This window comes from Tamandua tetradactyla, chromosome 8 (genome assembly GCF_023851605.1).
Source record: "Tamandua tetradactyla isolate mTamTet1 chromosome 8, mTamTet1.pri, whole genome shotgun sequence".
In the NCBI taxonomy this organism is placed as follows: domain Eukaryota; kingdom Metazoa; phylum Chordata; class Mammalia; order Pilosa; family Myrmecophagidae; genus Tamandua; species Tamandua tetradactyla.
The window spans coordinates 110,890,557-110,908,524 of NC_135334.1; the positions used below are offsets into that span (position 1 = coordinate 110,890,557).

General features: G+C 42.3%; 1 long non-coding RNA gene across 1 annotated transcript in view; it reads left to right on the forward strand.

Moving 5' to 3' along the window:
- Window positions 1–1,458: 1,458 nt before the first annotated feature.
- Window positions 1,459–17,968, forward strand: part of LOC143643737 (uncharacterized) — a 34,739-nt gene continuing 18,229 nt past the window's right edge. The window contains exon 1 of the long non-coding RNA XR_013156360.1: window positions 1,459–1,621. This is a non-coding gene — a long non-coding RNA (uncharacterized LOC143643737). The remainder of the gene's footprint in view (window positions 1,622–17,968) is intronic.

The following is a 17,968-nucleotide window of genomic DNA, read 5'->3' on the forward strand; positions in this document are numbered from 1 at the left end:
GGCTTGTTCCTGTTTCAGCCCCACACCCATTGCTTTGGCTGCTCTTAGTGTTTCCCTCACTTACCTGGCCAGTGCCCTTGACCCTGTTCACAGGAATCCTCTGCTTGCTCCACTCTCCCTTGGCTGTAGCTGGAGGAACCTCCAGCCCTGAACCTTCACATCTCCCACAGGAAACTATGGCAAAAAGTCTCATTTTTTTCTCCTTCTCTTCCACTCCTGCATTTCTCTCTCTCTTTCTCTTTCTCTGTCTATCTCTCTCCCCTTCTCTCAATTTCCTCCTGTCCCTTCTTCACCTTAGAGCTGGACCTCATCAGCTCAGTGCTTCAACTGGAAGGAAACAAAAACGCTTACATTTCTGTAGTCAGATTGATGCTTTTTTACTCTGTCTGGATCCTCCACAAAGTTTAACTTCTCTTTGCCTTCCTTTCCTCATTTGTAAATGTAACATTAATTCCCACCTCATTGTTAGGAGAATTAAATGAGTTTATACATGCAAAACACTTACAGCAGTGTCTGGCAAATGGTAATTGCTCAATGTTTATTATCATTTCTTTGTTTCCCTCACAGCAAGTTAACTTGGCTCATTGAATAATCTTGCCATGGAAACTTTGCATTATGTTTCCCCTGAGCATTTAAAATATATCAACAATTTACTCACTTGATTTTCTTTTTAGATTCAGCTGCCATTCCCATTTCTTCTCACAAGCACACCCATATCCCAGCCTCGCTGAACGATTTGGAGTTTCCTGGACTCATTGACTCTGTCATACTTCCTTGCCTTTGCCTTTGCCGGTACTTTGGCCAGCATACACTCTCCCCAGCTTTTGTTGACATGGTAGGGTGGGAGAATTTCTATTGGTAGATGTTTCGGAAGTTGACTCATATGCAACCTCCTCTGAGAAGCCCTCCCTGACTAGTGCTCATCCCTAAGGCAGAATTAAGAACTTTTGTGCTTTGTAGATACAGTTGTCCTGGGGCTTATACCAGGGTGATATCATTATTTCTGTCTTCTTGCCTCTTTTTCTAAACTAGGATAATGATAGTAACTGTCTCACAGGACTGTTGTGAGAATTAAATTAATTTAAATATGAATGGTGCTTAGAAAAGTACCTGGTTTATAATCAATGCTATACAAAGTTTTGCTCTTTATTATGTAAGACTCTCCACGATCCAGCAGGCCCAGTAAGGTGGAAGGCAAAGCTTTGAAACCTGCTGTCCATCTGAGCTTGGCTTTGAAGAATAAGTAGATGTTTGCCATGTGGAAAGAGGCAAAGCAGTTGAGTTGGAAAAATAAGGTCAAGAGGGTGAAAGACCAAATGTTCACTTAACTGGGCAGGACCTTGAAGACAGAAGGGGCACAATAAATGACAAATATGTTATTATAAATAGTGTCCCATGCCAGCCAGTGTGGTCACAATGCAGTGCTGGGAGGGCGGTAACAAGGAGTGATCGCAGAGGAGAGTGCAACGTGGGTGAACCTTGTTCATCTTGCTAAGGAAACAGAACTTTATTCTTAGTGACATCTTTGGATCTGGATTTTAGAAAGACACCCTGGCCATGCTATGCAGGATACGGATGTTAGAAGGGCAGAGAGAAGGATGGCTCAATGGCTGTGGTTGAGGTAAAACTGACAGGGTGGCATGTGAGGCCAAGGAGAGGGCGAGGTTGGAGATGATTCCGGATGATTTCCTGGATTGGGCGCCTGGGTGGATGTGCTGGTATTCATCAACATAGGGAGGGCAGGAGGAGGAGCAGGTTTGGGTGGGAACAGTAATGAGTTCATTTCTGGGACAGGCTAAATTTGAGGTGCCTCAGGGAAATTGAAGCAGAGATACCCAAGGCAGCTGGATGGATGAGTCGAGCTCAGAAGACAAGGCAAGGCTAGAGTTACTGATTTGGAAGTCACCACCTTGCAAGTGAGAGTTGGGACTGCAGAACTGGTCGAGTTCACTTGGGGAATGAGAGTGAAGTGACAGGAGACGAGAAACACGAGTGGAATGCTGGGAAACACCTCCAGTGAGGTGCTCACCGCGGAAGGGGGCCGACCCAGAGACGGGAGAGGGTGGCCAGGTGGGCACAGTTCCCACTTGGGCAAATGAGATTCAGAGCAGCCTGCAGAGGGGACCTTCCTGGACTTGCTGCCCTGATAATTTATCTGAAAAACATTATTGCTTGTAAAGGGTGAGAAGGGATTTATGGTCTTGGAATCAGAGTGCTTTGGAGTTGGAAAGAATCTCAGAGATTTTATGGTCCAGTAGTTTTCAGAAATAAAAGGGGGGTGGCGGTGGTGGTGGTGGTTTAAAGCAGACAACCTTTTAGAAAAGTGAAACCTGGTGACAAATCCCAACAGACGATAAAATGATCAACACAGGGCTGCTGTTGTTGAAGCAGGGGCTGGCGGGCTTCTCCCAAACCTCTTGCAGCAGCCCATGAACCCATTCACCTAACAAATATTAATTGGGCACCAAATAAATACACGTCAGACCCTGGCCTCAGCTCTGGATATCTTTATGAATGAGACACGGTCCCTGCTCCTGAGGCTTAGTGGTTCTTGATCTTGGCGATTCCCTGAAATCACCCAGGGAGATTTTAAAAAATCCCAATGCCCGGACTGCACCCCATTCCAATGAAATAAGAATCCCCGGCAGTGGGAAACAAGCACCGATAGTTTAAAATGTGATTTCAATGCACAGCCCCATTTGAGAACCAGCTAAGTTTAGACAATCTAACCAACCCAAGTATTTCCACCGAACCCAAGTGGCAGAAGCCTTGAGCCAGTTCAGTTGCCTCATTTTATCCATGAGAATCCTGGAGCCCAGAGGGGTTGAATTCTTCCAAGTGGGCAGTTACTGAGCTGGGCGAAGGGCCCCTGTCTTCTGGCTCCAGGGCCAACATCCACACTTCTTGCACCTCCAGTGGCCTCAGCTGCCACTCGGTGCTGCCGGCCCTTCACCTCGTTGGTTACCGGGCTTTGATGTTGAGTAAAAATCCAGTGAATGATCTGCATTGTTCTCTCTTTTCACTGGGGCTGTCTTCTTTCAGTGTGAAAAACCAGTTGAATTCTTTCTCTAAATAGGGTATTCTTCATTCAGACGTGGCACAATGGTCTCTTTCACCGTCAATTCTGTCTCTAGTAACAGAGAGCGCGGTACCTGCCAGCAATCTCCTTGTGAAACTGGTATGCACCTGCTTTCTGAAAATGAACTGTGAGCATGGATGCCTGGAGAGGCAGAGGCCCCACGTAGTGTGGGGCGGGGGGCGGGGGTCACCCTGAGAGCCGGGGCTGCCCTGACACCCGGAGGTGAAAGCTGGCAGCAGGGTAGCCTTGCGGTGGCGGGGAGGGAGGGGCGGGCTCGGAGCCTTCACTTGGGTTTCTGGGAGGAGCAGTCCCACCAGAAACTGTCAAGGCCTTTTCTCTATCTGGATGTCCCAGAGCCTGAGTCTGGCGGCCACTGTTTAAGCTGGGAAAGGGCAGTGGAGGTAGCTGTGTGACTTCAGGTTTGTGGCATAACCTTTCTGAGCCCTGGTTCCAGGCTGAGAAATTTGGTACCCAGGATAGTGGTGAGGATGAAATGATATAATGTATGTAAAGTGGAGGGTGCCCATTATGTACCAAGTGCTCGGCCAAGGTAATATATGTAATTTAATCCATAGAATTAAATCAGCAAGTCAGATTTTGTAGGTTATTATTCCTGGTTTATAGATGGAGACCAGAGAAGCAAAGTAGCATGTTCAATGTCACACAGTCATGGAAGGAGCTGGACTTTGAACTGAGACCTCACACAATGAGAGATCAATATTGGGTTAGCTATTACTATATTACTAGATGTGTTTAGAATTCAGATGTGAGGAGAGGAAAGAGGGCATGGGGAGTGGGGAAGGCTTTTCTTGTTACTTTGGAAGTTGTAACCAGAACTGTGGTATTTTAAGCCAGCAGCTGTGGCATTGCATACTAGGAATAGGAAAAAAGGAACTCATTTTTGCTGGGGACCTACTGTGTGCAAAGCCTCTTTCGTATGCATTATTTAACCCCTAGGAATGAATCTGCAAGAGAAATGTTATATATTTTTATCCCTATTTTGGGCATGAGGATGCAGAAGCTCAAAGAAGTTAAGCAAAATGCCCCATGTCAGAACAGGTGTTGAAGTCACGCTTTGAACCAAGGTCTGTCTGACCCAAAAGCTCTGAGTTTTTGCCTGTATATACCCTGTTGACCCTGAAAAATGAGGTTACCAAGAGGTTTTTGGTTCACTCGTTCACTTCCTTCAGGATTTCATCCTGACTCTCTAGGTCCTACAAAAGTCAGGAAAGAGTGGTTTTCCAGGCTGTGTCCTTGGCAGATACGTTGGGAGGAAAGTGGCACTAACACTGATACAAAAGAAGCAATAACAGGTATCTTCACTAATATTGATGGAACATTGTGTTCCAAATGCTCAATCTGTTCTGGACTCTGTTGCAAGAACTTGGTATGTATTATCTCATTTAATCCCCACGAGGCTCCTGTGTGGTTGGGATACATGTTCTGTTTTGGCAGATTGGGAAACTGAGGCACAGTCACAACTTACCTAAGGTCACACACCCGGTCATGGTGCATCGGGCTTTGAACCATGTGGTTGGACCCTGAAGCCACTTGGCAGAACTTGCTGGAAGATGTGGTCTTTGTGCCTTCCAGCCTGGTTTGCGATCGCGCTGCCCCAGGAGGGCTTCTATGGGGGCTGTTTACTGGGGAGTCACTCCTCTTCCAATTCATTTTGAGGCAACAGTTGTTCCTGGTTTGTGGTGCTTCAGAGAGAATCTGAGAGGCTCTTACCCTTTGCGGCCTCTAGGCTTCCGTGGGATTGGCCTTTGTTTAACTGGGCCCTGATGTGCTGGCTCAGCTGGGCTCTCAGGCCCACCAAGCCCTCCCTCAGCCTCTCTGAGCCCCAAGCATGGTTTGCTGCCCTCCTCTAATGAGGGGCAGCACCCTCAGGAGCAGGTGGCCCCTGGGCAATCTCACCTCTTTCTCAATAACACCTGCCACTGCAGGCCTTCTCTTCCCAGACTTTGGGTCTGGTGGCCGCACTCAGATCCTGCCCTGGAAGGTTGGAAAACCCACTTGTCTTTGCCAAGCAGGGCCCCCAGCATGGCTCTTGCCCCGGAGAGCTTAGTTATCATGGGTGCGGCATTCCTGCCCCTGGGCTTACATGCACCTGGGGCTTACATTTTGGGGAAGGGAGATTTAAGGGGTATTCTGTCCTCTTATTTTCAAATAGCATTCTCTCTGTACATTATGCTACTTTAAAAACATCTCTCCCTTAATAACAAGAAGAGCAGCAGTGATTTATTGAGTACTTACTATGTGCCAAACTTTACAAATAGCTTCTCATTTTAATCCTCTTAACAGTTTTGAAGGATCAACCTTGATTATTCCATTTTTAGGGCTGCATAAAATGAGTATGGAGAGTAACTTGCTCAAAGCTACAGATTTTAGCTGTATACCTAAGCCAGGATTTGAACCCTGGGCAGTTTGACACCAAAGCTCTTAACCACTATCCCATGTGACTTTCCATTTCTCTCTTTTCCTTCTTTCCCTTTGTCCTGAAGTCTAAAGTTTCACGTGGGTAGGTAGGAACGTGTTCCATTTGTGTGAGAAGGAGAACTATTCTAGTTGCTAGTTTCTCTCTGCCTAAACTATATGCCCCTTATCTCTTAAATCTGGGACCAGGGATAATCCCGCACATTGTATCTTGGACAGAGCATTAAAGAAGTCACTTCTCGTTTCTCTCTCCTTGATGGGAACAGCCCTGTCTTGTGTGAATGTGCATGCACATGTGTATTTGCCTGCTTTTACTTGTTTCTCCTGACAGATAGCTGGTCCTGTGCCCGAGTTTGATTCATTTCTAGAGAAAAACAATCCCAACTTGAAGATAAGAATTCACTCAAGCAAGATTGCAGGGTGAGATAATGTGCAGCTTGAAATGAGTTCATTTTAACTGGTGACTTATTGCACCCAAGAGTTCTCATGTGTAAGAGGTGAGTCTCAGTCTGGGGAGGTGTGCAAGGGAAGCTGGAAAAGCACCAGGACTCTAGGGGGAGCCTAGGACTTCTCAGTGCAAATGCACAGGAGCCCAGACCTGCGACCAGGAGCAGAGAGTGAGGTGAACCTGCTGGTGAGGTCTGGAGGGCCATCAATTCTGTAGTGGGCATTTCCCATGCTTGTGGCCATCTAGCTTCTTTGGATACTCTTCTTAGGTTTGTTTCTGCATTCTGAGTCTTGATTCCCCCAGTGGGGGAGACAGACACCTGCTTTTTCAGCCTCCCTTGCACTTGAGTGGGGGGTGTTACTTAACGACACACATCCAAAACAGATTTTGAGTTTGAAGATGGTGATATGAGGAAGTTGGGGCTGCAGAGGATCAATTTTCAGGGGCAGCAGTGGCTGGGGTCCTGGCAGAGTCAGTGGGGCAGTCTGCATTCTGAGTACTTAGTGGTGGAGGCAGTCGAATCTTTGCAGGAGCAGGCCTGTGGTATGGCTTCAGTGTTATTTTTGACAACAGAATTTCCATGTCTGACTCCTTGACTCTTCTGGAGATTTGTGAGCTACCTGATTGCCTTTAAATTTGTTGAGGTTTGTTTAAAAGTCCAAGATATAGTCTACCTTGGCCTATGTTCCATAGATGCTTGGAAAGAATGTACATTATCCAGTTTCTAGGTGGAGTTCTATAAATATTGATTAGATCATGTGTGTTGATGGTGTGTTTAAATTATATATTTTTGTTGATGTACCATTTAGTTGTTCTATCAATTGTTGAGAGAGGGGTGTTAAAGTCTTCAATGATTATTGTGAATTTGTCTATTTCTCCTTTCAGTTCTGTCTGCTTATTAAAAAATTAATTTTATCTAACACACTCTATATCCACCTGACAAAATGCAATATACCAGAAATATGTTGGCTTTTATAATGGGGCTTTATTAACTTAAAAGTTTACAGTCCTTAGGCTGTGAAAATGTCTAACTCAAGGCATCAACAGGTGATACTTTCTCCCTAAAGACTAGAAACCAGTGAACTTGGGGTTCTCTGTCAAAAAGCAAGGCATGTGGCATTGTCTGCTGATCCTTCTCTTCCAGGTTTCATTGCCTTCAGCTTCTGGCTTTGATAACTTCCTCTCTCGCTCCTCTTTGGCTTTTTTCTCCTCTTATAAAGGTTGCCAGTAAAAGGATTAAGAACCACCCTGAATGAATTGGGTCATGTCTCAATTGAAATAACGTAATCAAAAGGATCCCCTTTTTATAGGTCTACACCCACAGGAATGGATTAAAAGAACATGGTCTTTTCTGGGGTACATACAGATTCAAACTATTGCATCACCAAACATATAGCTCTATCAGTTTTCATTCACATATTTTGCAGCTCCATTGTTTGGTGTATACTGATTTAGTGTTGCTATGTCTTCTTTTGTAGGTTGGTTCTTTTTAGCCTTAACAGCTTCTAGTAATTTTCTTTGTTCTGAAATATAATTTATATGAAATTAATATAGTGACCTTGCTTTCTTTAATCTAAAGTTTGCATGGTATGTATTTTCCATCCTTTTATTTTCAACCTGCTTTTATTATTATATTTGATGTGAGAGAGCATAAAGTTTTGTCATGTCTGTAAATCCATTCTGACAATCTCTGTCTTTTAATCGGTATATTTAGACCATTTACATTTAATGTAATATTCATATTTTAGGGCTAAATCTTCTATTTAATTTTTCATTTTTTGTTTGCTTTTCACTTCTCCATTTTCCTGGCATCTTCTGTTTTTTGGTGTTACATGAACAATTTTTAGAATTGCATTTTGATTTACCTACTATGTTTTGACTCTCTCTTTGATAGCTTTTTTTAGTAGCTGCTCTAGACATATATTCAGAATTTACAACACTATGTATACATATCTACTTGTGTTGGCATTTTGCCAGTTCAAGGGAAGTGTAGAAAACATATCCTTTTATGTCTCTTTACCAGTCCCCAATATTACCTCTACATACCTTTAAAACCAGATCAAATTGTTTCGTATTTTTTGTTTCAGCCATAAAACATAATTTATAAAACTGAAAAGGAGAATAAAAGACTATTGCATTTACCATCCCACCCCCCTTTTTCTCTTACTGTGCTCTTCTTTTCTCATGTTCCAAGATTTCTTATTTTAACATTTTCTTTCTGTTTAGAGAACTTCCTTTGGCAATTTTATAGGAAGGTCTGCTGATGACATAGTCTCTTAGTTTCCTTCATCTGAGAGTGTACTTTTTGCTTGCTGACATATTCTGAGTTGGTATTTCTTTTCTTTCAACACTTGAATAATGTTTTGCCACCTTCTTCTGGGCTAAGTAGTTTCTAATAAGCATCCACTGTAATTTGAATTATTTTTTCCTTATAGGTAAGGTGCTATTTTACCCTCATGGCTTTAAAGATTTTTAAAAATTTGTCTTTAGTCTTTCAGAAGTTTGACTATGATGTGTCTTAGAGTGGATTTCCTTGTGGTACAGAGCCTGCTTGTGGTTTGCTGCTCAGCTTCTCTAATCTGTAGGTTTATGTATTTTGCCAAATTTGAGACGTTTTTACCCATTATTTCCTCAAATATTTTCAACCCCTCCCTCTTTCTCCTCTCCTTTTGGGACTAATGTGAATGTTCAACCTTTTGATCTGATAGGTCCCTGAGGCTCTTTTCATTTTCCCATTCCAGTCTATTTTTTCTCCATTGTTCAGACTGGGCTATTTCTGTTATTCTATCTTCAAGTCCACTGATTTTTTCCTCTGCATCCTCCATTCCATTGTTGAGTCCATCCACTGAATTCTTCATTTTGGCTATTGGAATTTTCTGTTTCAAAATTTCCATTTGGTTTTCCTTTATATTTTATTTGCTGAGACTTTCTACTTCTTTTCTGAAACTTCATATTTTTTCATTTGTTCCAAGTACTGTTGTGATCTTTTGTTGAAAAATTTTTGATAGCTGCTTTAAAATCTGTTAGATAGTTCTAACATTCCTGTCATCTCAGTGTTGACATCTATTGATTACCACCTTTTCATTTAAGTGGAGATTTTTCTTGATTCTCCATATGAAGAGTTATTTTCTTCTTCTTATTTATTTATTTATTTTTTGCATGGGCAGGCACCAGGAATTCTCACTGGCATGGCAGTTGAGAATAATACTCTGGATTTTATTTAAACCTGCTTTAGCTGGCTTTTTCTGATACCACTCTACCAGAGGAGCTGCCTTTTTACTGCCAGGTGGAGGTAGAAGTTCAGGTTCTACCCACCACTGGCCTCCAGAGACACCTGAGGAGGGTAGAGGGTCCTCATTACTGCTGTGTGGAGATGGGACCTCTATTCCTCACTAGGCCTTGACCTGGCTGGGAAGTGTCCCATGACACTCTCCATATGACCTCTACTGACATCACAGTGAAGGGAGGTGGCCTTGTTAGCACTGGGTGGTGGAGAGATCCTAACTTTCCCCCAGACCTCCTCTGATATCACCCCAGTGGGAAGGTAATAGGGCCTTTCATTATTGCTAGGTGGGGGTTGAAGTTTAGGTTCTCCAAGTGGTCTCTGCTGACTTTTTACTGGAGATGAAAGTCCCAGCTCCCTGGTCTGATACCTTCTGGTGAGGAGGGGAGCTGGAAAGCCTGGAGGTTGGAAGTCTTGGTTTCCCATTCAAACACAGTTTTAACTGTGATGTTTGTCTGGAGTGGAGGAGTTATTGTCTAAAGGTTTTCTGTCTTGCTACGCTGCCCCTTTCCTGGTCCTTTGGCTAGAGGAAGCAGGCTTTGGTTGGAACATTTTTTGTTCACAGTTATTGGTGTGCTGGTTTGAAAGGATTTATGTACCCTAGAAATGCCATGTTTTGATCCTAATCAATTTTATGGGAATAACCATTTCTTTTAATCTCTATTAAATAATGCAGGTTGGAAACTTGATCAGGTTATCTCCATGGAGAAGTGACTCACCCAATTGTGGGTATTAACCTTTCATTAGAGGAAGATTTGGGGGTCTAGATTAGTTTACTGGAATCCTTTATAAGAGGAAGCATTTTGGAGAAAGCTTCAGAACAACGGGAGAGCAACAGAGCAGTGTTACAAGAATGACGAGAGCCAGAGCCCATGCAACCAGAGGCCTTTGGAGATGAAGAAAGAATATGTCCCTGGGAGAGCATCATGAAACAAGAAGCTGTGAGAGAAAGCTAGCAGATGCCACCACGTTCACCATGTGCCTTTCCAGTTGAAAGAAAAACCCTAAACGTCATTGGCCTTCTTGAACCAAGGTATATTTCCCTGGATGCCTCAGGTTGGACATTTCTATAGCCTTTTGTTTAGTTGGAACTTTTTCATGGGCTTAGAACTGTGAAGCTGCGACTTATTAAATTCCACCTTTTTAAAAAGCTGTTCTTTTTCTGGTATATCGCATTCCAGCAGCTAGCAAACTAGAACAATTGGTGTTCTGGATTATCACCTTTATCAGCTACAAGTCTTGGATATATGATACAAAAAGAAAATTCAGTAAATTCATCACCATGTTGTGTCTTGAGTCCCAAAGCCCTACCTGGTCTTAGGTGTATAGATGATGTCTATGGTTTTGAGTTGTATTCAGTGGGAGAAAGAACAGAAAGTATGTCTGCTCTCTCTTTCTAGATAGAAATCTTTTTAAAAAAATTTTTTTAGTCATTTTTAAGTTTTTTAAAAAATATGACAAGAAACACAAACATTCTTAACATATGATCATTCTGTTCTACATATATAATCAGTAATTCACAATATCATCACATAGTTGCATATTCATCATCATGATCATTTCTTAGAACATTTGCATCAATTCAGAAAATGAAATAAAAAGACAACAGAAAAAGAAATAAAACAAAAACAGAAAAAAAATTATACATACCGTACCCCTTACCCTTCCCTTTCATTGATCGCTAGCATTTCAAACTAAATTTATTTTAGCATTTGTTCCCCCTATTATTTATTTTTATTCCATATGTTCTATTCATCTGTTGACAAGATAGATAAAAGGAGCATCAGACACAAGGTTTTCATAATCACACAGTCACATTGCAAAAGCTGTATCATTATACAATCATGTTCAGGAAACATGGCTACTGGAATACAGCTCTACATTTTCAGCAGTTCCCTCCAGTCTCTCCATTACATCTTGAATAACAAGGTGATATCTACTTAATAACCTCCAGGATAACCTCTCCACTCTGGAATCTCTCAGCCACTGACACTTTGCCTCATTTCTTTCTTCCCCCTTTTGGTCAAGAAGGTTTTCTCAATCCCTTGATACTGAGTCCCAGCTCATTCTAGGATTCCTGTCCCACGTTGCCAGGAAGGTCCACACCCTTGGGAGTCATGTTCCACCTAGAGAGAGGGAGGGTGGTGAGTTTGCTTGTTGTGTTGGCTTGAGAGAGAGTCCACATCTAGATAGAAATCTTAATGTCCTTTAATAAATTCCCCTTCTGCTGAAACTAGCCGTAGTGGGATCTTTTGTTTGCAATGAAGAACACTGACACACTGTCCCTTAGTGGAATACAGGGACAAAGAAAGCTGTCCCCTGAAGCTGGGCACACTGGTTTTGTCAACAACTCTCCTGAATTGGTAGACTTCTGCTTTGCCTATTTTCCCAGACCACATGGATTGCCTTTTTAAATACAACCAAAAACTTTTTCAGTGCTTTTTCTGTTACAAAAGTAATACTGTTCCTAGTAGAAATACAGATAAATAAAACAGAGAGCATCCTATACCAGACTAGCTATTGCTAATATTTATATACATGGTATGTATAATAAAAATGTGATTATACTTTACTTTTTGTTTAGTAACCCATCTTTTCACTTAGCCAGATACCTTAATAATAAATATAAGTTTTAGATCACCACTTTTTTTAATATGTTCAGTTTTCATTGTATAATATATCCCAGATAAAGCTTTATTTCAGATTTCTTCTTTGAGAAATACTTCATTTATGTAATATTTTTTAAAAGCAGTTTTATGGGGATATGTTCACACATCATATAATCAAGACAAAGCGTACAACCAGTGGTTCTAAGTTTAATCAGAGTTTTGCATTCATCACCACTGTCAATTTTAGAGCATCTTCATTACTCCATAAACAAAGAGCCTATAATCCAGAAAACCCCCTCATTTTGATGCTTAGCATTGGAGTGGTACCTTTGTTCAATTGATGAAAGAATATTAAAATATTACTGCTAACTATAGTCCATAGTTTACATTACTTGTATTTTTTCTCATATATTACCTTGTAATAGTGACATATATTTATTCTAGTTCATGAAAGAACATTCTTGTATTTGTACCATTAACCACAGTCATCATCCACAACAGGGTTCTCCATGTTACACAGTCCCATGCCCATAAACTCTTTTCAAAAAATATTTTTATTTATAAAAATTATTTTATTGAGATATTTCATGCAGATATAGTCCATCCAAACTGAATAATCAATAGCTCACAATATCATCTCATAGTTGTGTTTTCATCACCATGATCATTTTAAGAACATTTACATAATTTCAGGAAAAAAAATGGAAGAAAAAAAAAAACTCATACATCTCATACCCCTTACCCTCCCTCTCATTGACCACTAGCATTTCAGTCTACCCAGTTTTCTTTCCTTATCCCTCCCCATTATTTATTCATTTATTTTCCTTATTTTTTTCACTCATCTATCCATACCTGGGATAAAGGGAGTGTCGGCCACAAGGTTTTCACAGTCACCTGGTCACATTGTAAAAGTTATAAAGTTATAAAATTATCTTCAAGATACAAGGCTACTGGAATACCGCTCAACAGTTTCAGGTATTTCCCTCCAATACCTGAAGGTTATTCTTACACATTATAAAGATATCACAAATAGCTCAGTATCTCACAATTTAGAAATAACAGTTACAACTCCTAAATATATATGACTGCTTAAGAGTTTACAATCTAGGACGCTTTACAATAGGTGCCTATCTGATAACCCATGCTCTCAACTTCAATTCTGAGTTTGTGTATTATAATTAGTCCATATGAGTAAGGCATGATAATATTTGTCTTTTTGTTTCTAACATTGCATTCAACATACTATCCCTCAAGTTTCATTCACCTGGTTACATGCCTCACAACCTCATTCCTTCTTGCAGCGTCACAGTAGTCCATTGTAGGTATACACCACAGTTCCCACTTCCTTCCCTCAGTGGTTGTACTCTTAGACCGTCTCCGTTCATTGGGAATCAGGAACACGGAGGCCATAAACCCTATAAACATAAACATGCCCATTCATGTCTCCACCCTCAGTTTCTCCAGGTATATACCTAGCAACGGGGTTTCAGGATCATATGAAAATCACACCCCTAGCCTCCCATGGACCCACCACACTGCCCTCCAGAGGAGCTTCACCTTTCAGCTTCCCACCAACAGTGAATAGATACATCACTTTCTCCACATTCTCTCCAGCACTTGTTACTCTCTGTTCATTTTTAAACAGTTTTATTTGCACATTATACAATCCAACCTAGGAAAAAAAAATTCAGTGGTTCCTGGTATAATCACATAGCCATGCCTTCGTCACCACAATCTATATGAAGACATTTCCTTTTCTTCCTGTACTCCCCCCCCCCCTGCTTGTTGACATTTAGTTTTGGCATAATGTCTTTGCTACATTTGGTGGAAGCATGTTACAATGTTACTGTTGACTATAGACCTAACTCGCATTGATTATATTTTTTCACCCCCGCATCCCATTCCATTTTCAAGATCTTGCAATGTTGACATTCATTTGTTCTCTCTCATGCAAAAACATTTTTATATTTGTACATTTAATTACCATGATTGTCCACTCTAGGCATTCCTAAGTTATAGCAGCTCAGTCTTTATCCTCTATCTGTCCTTCTGGTTTCATACATGCCCCCAGCCCTCCTCCCTCAACCTTCTCACACTCAGCTTCATTTAGTACTTATTTTATGGTGCTACCATCAGATAGTATTGTGCTATCCATTTCTGAATTTTTACAATCAGTCCTGTTGTACATTCTGTACTCCTTCAGCACCAAAAGCCCTATCTCTATCCTCTTTCTATCTCCTGATAACCTGTGTTCTTAACTTTAACTCTAAAAGTTCACTCATTAATGTTAGTTCATTAGTGAGACCGTACATTACTTGTCCTTTTGTTTCTGGCTAATTTCCTCAGCATAATGTCCTCCAGGTCCATCCTCACTGCTGCATGTGACATGACTTTACTCTGCTTTACAGCTGTGTAGTATTCCACTGTACGTACCACAGCTTGTTTAGCCACTCTGTTCATGAATATCTGGGCTGTTTCCATCTCTTGGCAATCGTAAATAATGCTGCTATAAACTTTAGTGTGCAAATGTTCGTTGAGATCACCATTTTTTAATGGCTACATAATGTTCTACTGAAGGGCATACGTGTTCCCTATTTTGGGACATGTCGATTATTTCCATTGTAAACAGAGAGCTGCATGGAACATCTTTGCTGATAATCATTATACATTTTTCTGATTATCTTAACCCCCTAGGAATGGAATTGCAGAGTTGTAGGGGATGCATATTTCTAAAAACTTTTGATACATATCATTGCTCCTCATCCAGCTTTTTACCCCAGTCAGATTTCTTGACTCTCCTGCCAATTCCAAGTGACCGCATTCACATAGTACTAGGGGAATCCCACCTCTAAGCTCCTTCTCTCTGCCCACAAGTGCTAGCCACATGTGCGGCAGGATGACATGATGAATTAATGCATGTGTTGCCACCTCTTCATATTCCACTTGATTGCATCCTGAGGACCTTTCCACATTCCAGGCATGGTAAAACTTCAGAACAGATGGGCAGACACTGGGAATCGAACCCGGGTCCTCTGGCATTCCAAGCAAGCGTTCTTGACTGCTGAGCCACTGTGGCCCGCCCGGTGGCAAATGTTTTATTTTCAAGATCGAGTACTAAGGGTCCAGATATAAGACAGAAAGCTTCGAGAAGTAGATATGATCAGCCAGTTCCTTCTCCCACCACTGACTTCTAATCTGGACTGGGCAAAAACTCTCTGAGCTGGGAAAGAAGAGCGATGGAGGTGTATTAAGACAGTTTGACATGAGCATGAGTGACCCTACCTCTTTCCTCCCTGTACTCCAGCAAGATGAATCTTGGCTCACAGGGTATGATAGGATCTGTCTTGAAGTCAAAAGGATCTGTGTCAAGCTTCCAAGGGTGCAGAGTGGGAAATCATCAAGCCTCAATAAGTTTTCTATTCATCATAGAGAGGCTGTCATAAGTAGCAATGACATGTGGTGTGTCTAATGTAGAGAAGGGGGTGTAGACAAAGCCTTCCAATTTTCCCAAGGCCTCATAGTGCTGAGGGTTGGGCATCCAAATGGAGCTGTGACCTCAAGTTGGTGAACAGTGCGAGGAGGAAGAAGAAACGGAAAGGACAGAGAGGGGAGAGGGGAGAGAGAGAGGAAGGTAGTAAATACAAATGAAAGCTGGGAGGCATGCAAGCAGCCCCATGCCTGGATGTGTGTGCACCCCACGGCAGAGGATGAAGGGTGGGCCATGCTTCTAGGCATCTGATGAGGACAGCACGAGACATGTTCTAGAATTTGGCAGGATACATTTGAAACCAGAGATCAGCCAGGTGCAAGCCAGATGCAGACAGAGAGGTAGCTTCTTCATCTCACTGTACAACAGGGGTGACATTCCCATCACATAGAACATACGTCACACCCCCAATGTCCCACCTCCCCACCCACACATAGTGAGCTAAAATGATAAGAAAGAAAATACCAATTTGGACTTAGTCTACTAAGAAGTAGCTAGGTTAATTATCCTGCACTGATCAGAATAGGGATTGCAGACAGAAAGGATATTCAATAAGAGTGAAAGGGAGAAAAGTAAAAGTTTTACAGTACTGAGGTCAGGTAACTGTGAACATTCTTATTAGCTATGCTTCTCTAAACTACTATGGCTTCAGAAAACATGGTTTTTCCAGAATTGAACCTTTGCCTATCTCCTAATGAAACCTCATTTTACTTGTGTCTGTGTTATACACGTGCAGTGGTTATCACACTTTTTAAAGTCCCATTTTGCTTAAATGAAAAATTTCAAGAATCACCAATATTATGTAAAGCAAGTAAAAGGCAGTTGGTGGGTGGGGAGGAGGCTCTCCACCAACCTTCTGGAGTTCATGATGGGGCTTCGTGGAACTCCTGGGGGTCAGCTGATCCAGGGCTGCCACTGATGGCCAACGGGTCCCTTGAGGGTTGAAATCTAGTTCATGTTTTGCTCATAAAGGTCTGGCACAGAACTCTGCCCATCTGGGAAAAGGATGTCCTTTTATTTGCACATAGGTGTATTCTGCTTTAAACCATGTGCTCACAGAACAGCATTCACCCAGGGGAGATTTTTTTTCAAATTCACCCACCCAGACGGGGAACCCTTTGTACCCAGGATACACAAAGACAGGGAATGGTCCTGCTCGAATGTACCTTGGAAACCTCTGGCAAATCTGTAAATGTTTACCAGTACCTAGAATTTGGCTTCCTATTCTGAGTCTCCAGTTTGCTGCTAAATTTCAAAACAAGTTTAGTATGTTTCCTTGTCCCAGGTTTAGAACATGACTTCTTGAACATGGGCAAGGGACCAACAGCCTGTTGGAAGGGCAGTGGGGAATGACTGATACCATCACTAAACCGTGGAGAAATGGCCCAGGTAGGACTTCCTGTGGGCAGACTCTCCTGTTGTGATTTTCAGGGGGAATATGAGGATAACTCTGAATATCAGAATGAGGAGACCAAGGGATCATCGACTTCATGAAACACGCTATTTGACAGTAAGGGAATGGAGATCCTGAGAAATTACGGGTTGTGCTCAAGGCCACAAGACTCTAGCCAGTTGTGCCAGGCCATGAACTTAGGGTTTCCTGGCTGTGATTCCAATGCCTGGCAGTTGGCTGTGTGATGTTGGGACCATATTGCCAAAGAGATGATGGAGTCTTCCTCACTGGCCTCCTTTTCCCAGTGACATATCGATCTCATAGAGATGCTGGAGCATGGTTCTTCCTCTAGGGAAGGAATCTCACCTGGTGAGTCTAGGAATGTGCTGTCATATGATGTCAATGAAGGGGGCGGGCTCTACCTCAATAGTTTCTGGACCTAAAAGGCTTCCCAATCTCTCCGGAGCTGAGTCAGCCATGGGAGTCATGCCTCACTTCCTGGGCTGTCACCCAGATACCCCAAACAACAATAATGATAACAACAGTAATGAGGGCGAGCACTCGCATCATCTTGTTTGGTCCAGGGCATGCACCTTTGATCTGGGATGCTCCAAGCATGTTACCTACATGATCCAGTGGCTAGTGTCATTATCTCCCTTTTACAGATGGAGAAAATGAGGCCCAAGAAGTTTAAATCAGAAGCTCGAGGTCAGGCGGGGCATCATTAGTGGGGACATGTGAGGAACTCAGGTTGTTAGCTCTGAAATAAAATCTCCAGGCACTTAACAGGCTTTTGATTGGCAATGACTGCTCTTTATGAGGCCTGTATATTTTTATAAACCCTGCCATAAAAGTGAATACCGATCATTAGACTTCATTTCGAGCATGTCTTTCGTAATCTCTATACACTGTGAGAATGGGGCAGACCCTCCCCTGCTCGGAGTAGCTGGATCTCCAGTTCTCTTAATACTCAGGTGGGCCTCTGATGGTTCATGGAGGTAGCCTAACCTCCCGGGCTGTCCTTGTTTGCTAGGGCTGCTGCAAGAAATACCGCAGACTAGTTGGCTGAAACAACAGATATTTACTGTCTGACAGTTTTGGAGGTTAGCAGTCTAAAATCAAGCCATCAGTAGGATCATGCTTTCTCAGAAGTTTGCAGTGTTCTCGTGGTGACGTGCTGGCAATCTGTAACTCAGTCTGTACCCCCATCACATGGCTATGAGTCTCCTCTCT